Here is a 6,224-nt window from a genome sequence, read left to right on the forward strand (position 1 = left end):
ACATTTCTTTAAACATTCCAATAAATCTGAAATAAAAATGAAAGGCTGTCATTTTTTTCTTCACCACTCCTAGAAGACAGGGGATGGAATTTGGAGCAAGTAATGGATTTGAAGTCTTTAGACTTCATAAGAACTGAACTGGCTAACACCATTCTTTCCTTCTAGAAACAATTTTGCTAGACTTTCTGCTTTAGGAATACAGAAAAAATTACAGTAGGTACCTGACTTTAAAGAATTTAGAGCTCAACAAGAGAGATTAAGAGAAGGTAATGTGATAAGTAACTTATCCAAAATCCCAGAATTTGGGATGAAAAAGTCATGACTACAGTTTACATAATTCTAACCCTTCCTTAAGGAATTTCAGGAATGCAAAGTAATTTTTTCCTTTTTTTAATTTGGGTATAGTCGCTTTACAATGTTGTGTTAGATTATGCTGTACAAAGAAGTGAATCAGCTATATGTATACATATATTCCCTCCCTCTTGGATCTCCCTCTCACACCCCCACCCCCCACCCATCTAGGTCACCGCAGCGCAGGAGCTCCCTGCACTGTATAGCAGGTTTCCACTAGCTATCTGTTTTGCACATGGCAGTGCACATACATCAATCCCAGTCTCCAAATTCATCCCATGCCCCCTCTCCTCACCATGTCCACATGTCCGTTCTCTATGTCTGCATCCTTATTCTTTTATTCTTGACCTGCAAATAGGTTCATCTGTACCACTTTTTTAGATTCCACATATATGGGTTAATATATGATATTTATTTTTCGCTTTCTGACTTACTTCACTCTGTATGACAGTCTCTAGGTATATCCACCTGACTACAAATAACTCAATTTTGTTCCTTTTTCTGGCTGAGTAATAGTCCATTGTATATATATATACCACATCTTCTTTATCTATTCATCTGCCGATAGACATTTAGGTTGCTTCCATGTCCTGGCTATTGTAAATAGTGCTGCAATGAACATTGGGGTGCAGGTGTCTTTTTAAATTATGGGTTTCTCATGGTATATGCTCAGTAGTGGGACTACTGAGTCATATGGTAGTTATATTTTTCGGTTTTTTAAGGAACCTCCATACTATTCTCCAAAGCGGCTGCATCAATTTACATCTCCATCAACAGTGTAAGAGGGTTCCCTTTTGTCCACACCTTCTCCATCATTTACTGTTTGTAGATTTTTTGATGATGGTCATTCTGACCAGTGTGAGGTGATATCTCATTGTAGTTTTGATCTGCATTTCTCTAATAATTTGTGATGTTGAGCATCTTTTCATGTGCTTTTTTTGATATTGAGCTGCATGAGCTGTTTGTATATTTTGAAGATTAATCCCTTGTCAGTTGCTTTGCTTGCAAATATTTTCTCCTATTCTGAGGGTTGTCTTTTTGTCTCGTTTATGGTTTTCTTTGCTGTGCAAAAGCTTTAAGTTTTATTGGGTCCCATTTGTTGTTTTTTGTGTGTGTTTTTATTTTCATTACTCTAGGAGGTGAGTCAAAAATGATCTTGCTGTGATTTATGTCAAAGAGTGTTCTTCCTATGTTTTCCTCTAAGAGTTTTATAGTTTCCCATCTTACATTTAGGTCTATAATCCATTTTGAGTTTATTTTTGTGTATGGTGTTAGGGAGTGTTCTAAGTTCATTCTTTTATGTGTAGCTGTCCAGTTTCCAGTTTTTTCTATTGTATATTCTTGCCTACTTTGTTGTGGATTAGGTGGCCATAGGTGTGTGGGTTTGTCTCTGGGCTTTCTATCCTGTTACACTGATCTGTATTTCTGTTTCTCTGCCAGTGCCATACTCTCTTGATTACTGTAGCTTTGTAGTACAGTCTGAAGACAGGGAACCTCCTTCCTCCAGCTCTCTTTTTCTTTCTCAACATTGCTTTGGCTATTCAGGGTCTTTGTGTTTCCATACAAATTGTGAAATTTTTTATTCTAGTTTTGTGAAAAATGTCATTGGTGGTTTGATAGGGATTGCATTGAATCTGTAGGTTGTTTTAGGTAGTATAATCATTTTCACAATATTGATTCTTCCAATCCAAGAACATGGTATATCTCTCCATCTGTTTGTGTTATCTTTGATTTCTTTCATCAATGTCTTATAGTTTTCTGCATACTGGTCTTTTACTTACTTAGTCAGCTTTATTCCTGGGTATTTTATTGTTTTCGTTGCAATGGTAAATGAGATTGTTTCCTTAACTTCTCTTTCTGATTTTTCATTGTTAGTGTACAAGAATGCAAGATATTTCTGTGCATTAATTTTGTATCCTGAAACTTTTCCAAATTCATTGATTAGCTCTAGTAGTTTTCTGGTGGCATCTTTAGGATTTTCTATGAATAATGTCATGTCATCTGCAAACAATGACAGTTTTACTTCTTCTTTTCCAATTTGGATTCCTTTTATTTCTTTTTCTTCTCTGATTGCCATGGCTAGGACTTCCAAAATTATCTTGAATAAGAGTGGTGAGAGAGGACATCCTTGTCTTTTTCCTGATCTTAGAGGAAATGCTTTCAGTGTTTCACCATTGAGAATGATGTTTGCTATGGGTTTGTTGTCTATGGTCTTTATTATGTTAAGGTAGGTTTCCTCTATGCCCACTTTCTGAAGAGTTTTTATTATGGGTGTTGAATTCTGTCAAAAGCTTTTTCTGCATCTATTAAGATGACTGTATGGTTTTTCTTCTTTAATTTGTCAATACGATGTATCACATTGATTGATTTGAGACAGAAGAATGAATAAGTGAGGTGGAACATACAATGGAAATAACTGCCAAGGCACAGAATAAAGAACAAAAAGAATGAAAAGAAATAAGGACAGTCTCAGAGACATCTACGACAACACTAAATGCACTGACATTTGAATTATAGTGGTCCCAGAAGAAGAAGAGAAAAAGAAACAGTCTGAGAAAATATTTAAAGAGATTATAGTAGAAAACTTCCCTAATATGGGAAAGGAAATAGCCACTCAAGTTCAGCAAGTGCAGAGTCCCATGCAGGATAAACCCAAGGAGAAACATGCTGAGACACACATTAATCAAAATAACAAAAATAAAATTCAAAGAAAAAAATATTAAAAGCAGCAAGGAAAAAACAAAAAATAACATATAAAGGAATCCCCATAAGGTTATCAGCTGATTTTTCAGCAGAAACTCTGCAGTCCAGAAGGAAGTAGCAAGATATACTTAAAGTGATGAAAGAGAAAATCCTACAGCCAAGATTACTCTACCCAGCAAGGCTGTCACTCAGATTTGACAGAGAAATCAAAAGCTTTGCAGACAAGCAAAAGCTAAGAAAATTCAGCACCACCAAACCAGCTTTAAAACAAATGCTAAAGAAACTTCTCTAGGCTGGAAACACAAGAGAAGAAGAAGAAAAAGACCTACAAAAACAAAAACCCCACAGCAAAAAACAAATGGTAATGGGAACATACATATTGATAATACCTTAAATGCTCCAACCAAAAGGCACAGACTGGATGAATGGATACCAAAATAATACCCATATATATGCTGTGTACAAGAATCCCACTTTGGACCCAGAGACACATACAGACTGAAAGTGAGGGGATGGAAAAAGATATTCCATGAAAATGGAAATCAAAAGAAAGCTGGAGTAGCAATACTCATATCAGATAAACTAGACTTTAAAATAAAGACTGTTATAAGAGACAAGGAAGGACACTACATAATGATCAAAGGATCAATCCAAGAAGAAGACATAAGAATTATAAATATTTATGCACCCAACATAGGAGCACTTCAATACATAAGGCAAATGCTAAGAGCCATAAAAGGGGAAATCTACAGTAACACAATACTAGTGGGGGTCTCTAACACCTGACTTACACCAATGGATTGATCATGCAGACAGAAAATAAATAAGGAAACAAAAACTTTTAATGACACAGTAGAGCAGATAGGATTAATTGATATTTATAGGACATTCCATCCAAAAGCAACAGAATACACATTCTTCTGAAATGCACATGGAACATTCTCCAGGACTGATCACATGCTGGGCTGCAAAGTGAGCCTCAGTATATTTAAGAAAATTAAAAGAGTATCAAGCATCTTTTATGACCAAAACACAAGGAACTTAGGAATCCAGTACAAGAAAATAACTTTAAGAAACAAAACACAAGGAGGGTAAACAATATGTTACTAAGCAACCAAAGGATCACTGAAGAAATCAAAGAGGAAATCAAATCAAAAAATACCTAGAGACAAATGAAAATGAAAGCACACTCACCCAAAACCTACTGGATGGGGCAAAAGCATTTCTAACAGGGAAGTTTATAGCAATACAATCTTATCTCAGGGAACAAGAAAAATCACAAATAAACAACCTAACTTTACACCTGAAGCAACTAGAAGAAGAAGAACAAACAAAACCCAAAGTTAGTAGATGGAAAGAAATCATAAAGATCAGAGCAGAAATAAATGAAATAGAAACAAAGAACACAATAGAAAATATCAATGAAACTAAAAGCTGGTTCTTTGAAAAGATAAACAAAATTGATAAACCTTTAGCCAGACTCATCAAGAAAAAAAAAAAGAAAAGGAGATGGCTCAAATCAATAAAATTAGAAATTAAAGAGGAGAAATTACAACTGACACTGCAGAAATACAAAGGATCATAAGGGACCACTACAAGCAACAATAAGCCAATAAAATGGACAACCTGGAAGAAATGGACAAATTCTTAGAAAGGTACAACCTTCCGAGACTGAACCAGGAAGAAACAGAAAATATAAAGAGACTGATTACAAGTAATGAAATTGAAACTGCAGTTAAAAACCTTGCAAGAAACAGAAGTCCAGGACCAGCTGGATTCACAGGCGAATTCTATCAAACATTTGGAGAAGAGCCAACACCCATCCTTCTCAAACTCTTCCAAAAAATTGCAGAGGAAGGAACACTCCCAAACTCATTCTACAAGGCCACCATCACCCTGATACCAAAACCAGACAAATATATCACACTAAAAAGAAAATTACAGACCAATATTACTGATGAACATAGATGCAAAAATCCTCAACAAAATACTAGCAAACAGAATCTAACAACACATTAAAAGGATCATACACCATGATCAAGTGAGATTTATCCCAGGGATGCAAGGATTCTTCAATATACAAAGTAATTTGATTCAACTCTAGGTACATAGTAGTTTACAGTCTCATTGATAAGATGGGACAGTCAACAAACATAAAACAATCAGCAGACAATACATGACACCTTATGAATAAATGCTAGGGTGACTTGTATGCAAAACAATGTCCCTGTGTTGTGCACAGACAATGAGTTTGGGGTGAAATTTTCACTTAGCAAGTTTAGACTTAGGAAGAACTGGAAAAACTACTCTTTTACTTGCAAATATGAGCCTTTTCTAATTCTAACCCGTTAAAAGTGAAGGTGAATTTCTGTCCTTTTTTTTTTTTTTTTTTTTTTTTTGGACTTGTCAAAAATACACATATTTTTCTTTTTTATTGGAGTATATATATATATAGGAGCATAGTTGATTTACGACGTTGTGTTAGTGTCAGGTGTACAGCAAAGTGAATCAGGTGTACATATACATATATCCACTCTTTTTTAGATTCTTTTCCCATATAGGTTATTACAGAATATTGACTAGAGTACCCTGGGCTATACAGTAGGTCCTTATCAGTTGTCTATTTTATATATAGTAGTGTGTATATGTTAATCTCAATCTCCTAATTTATCCCTCCCACCCCCCTTCACCTTTGGTAACCATAAGTTTGTTTACTACTTCTGTGACTATTTCTGTTTTGTAAATAAGTTCATTTGTACCATTTTTTTCAATTCCACATATAAGTGATACCGTATGATATTTTTTTCTTGTCTGACTTACTTCACTTAGTATGATTTGCAGCAACATGGATGGACCTAGAATTTCTGACCTTTTCAAGACCTTCAAGTTGAGCATTTCAGAGTCTTTTTTTTTTTTTTTCCTTTCACTAACAGTTCTTCTGGATATATATCTTTTGTACTATCACACAGTCATTCTACTACAGCCTGAGACTGCTTCTATGGTCAGTCTTTGTTCAGAATATAACAAAAAGGGGAGGTGAATAGTCACCCTCAGTAAAAATTAAATGTTAAGGGAAGCTTAGGCAGTTAAAGAAAATCATGAAAGGAATGGAGACAAGGGTTCAGAACTTATTTCCAATAAAAGTGTAAGATGATAGGGAGATGGAGAAG

The sequence above is a fragment of the Balaenoptera musculus genome, chromosome 8 (assembly GCF_009873245.2).
Source record: "Balaenoptera musculus isolate JJ_BM4_2016_0621 chromosome 8, mBalMus1.pri.v3, whole genome shotgun sequence".
NCBI classification, from domain to species: Eukaryota; Metazoa; Chordata; class Mammalia; order Artiodactyla; family Balaenopteridae; genus Balaenoptera; species Balaenoptera musculus.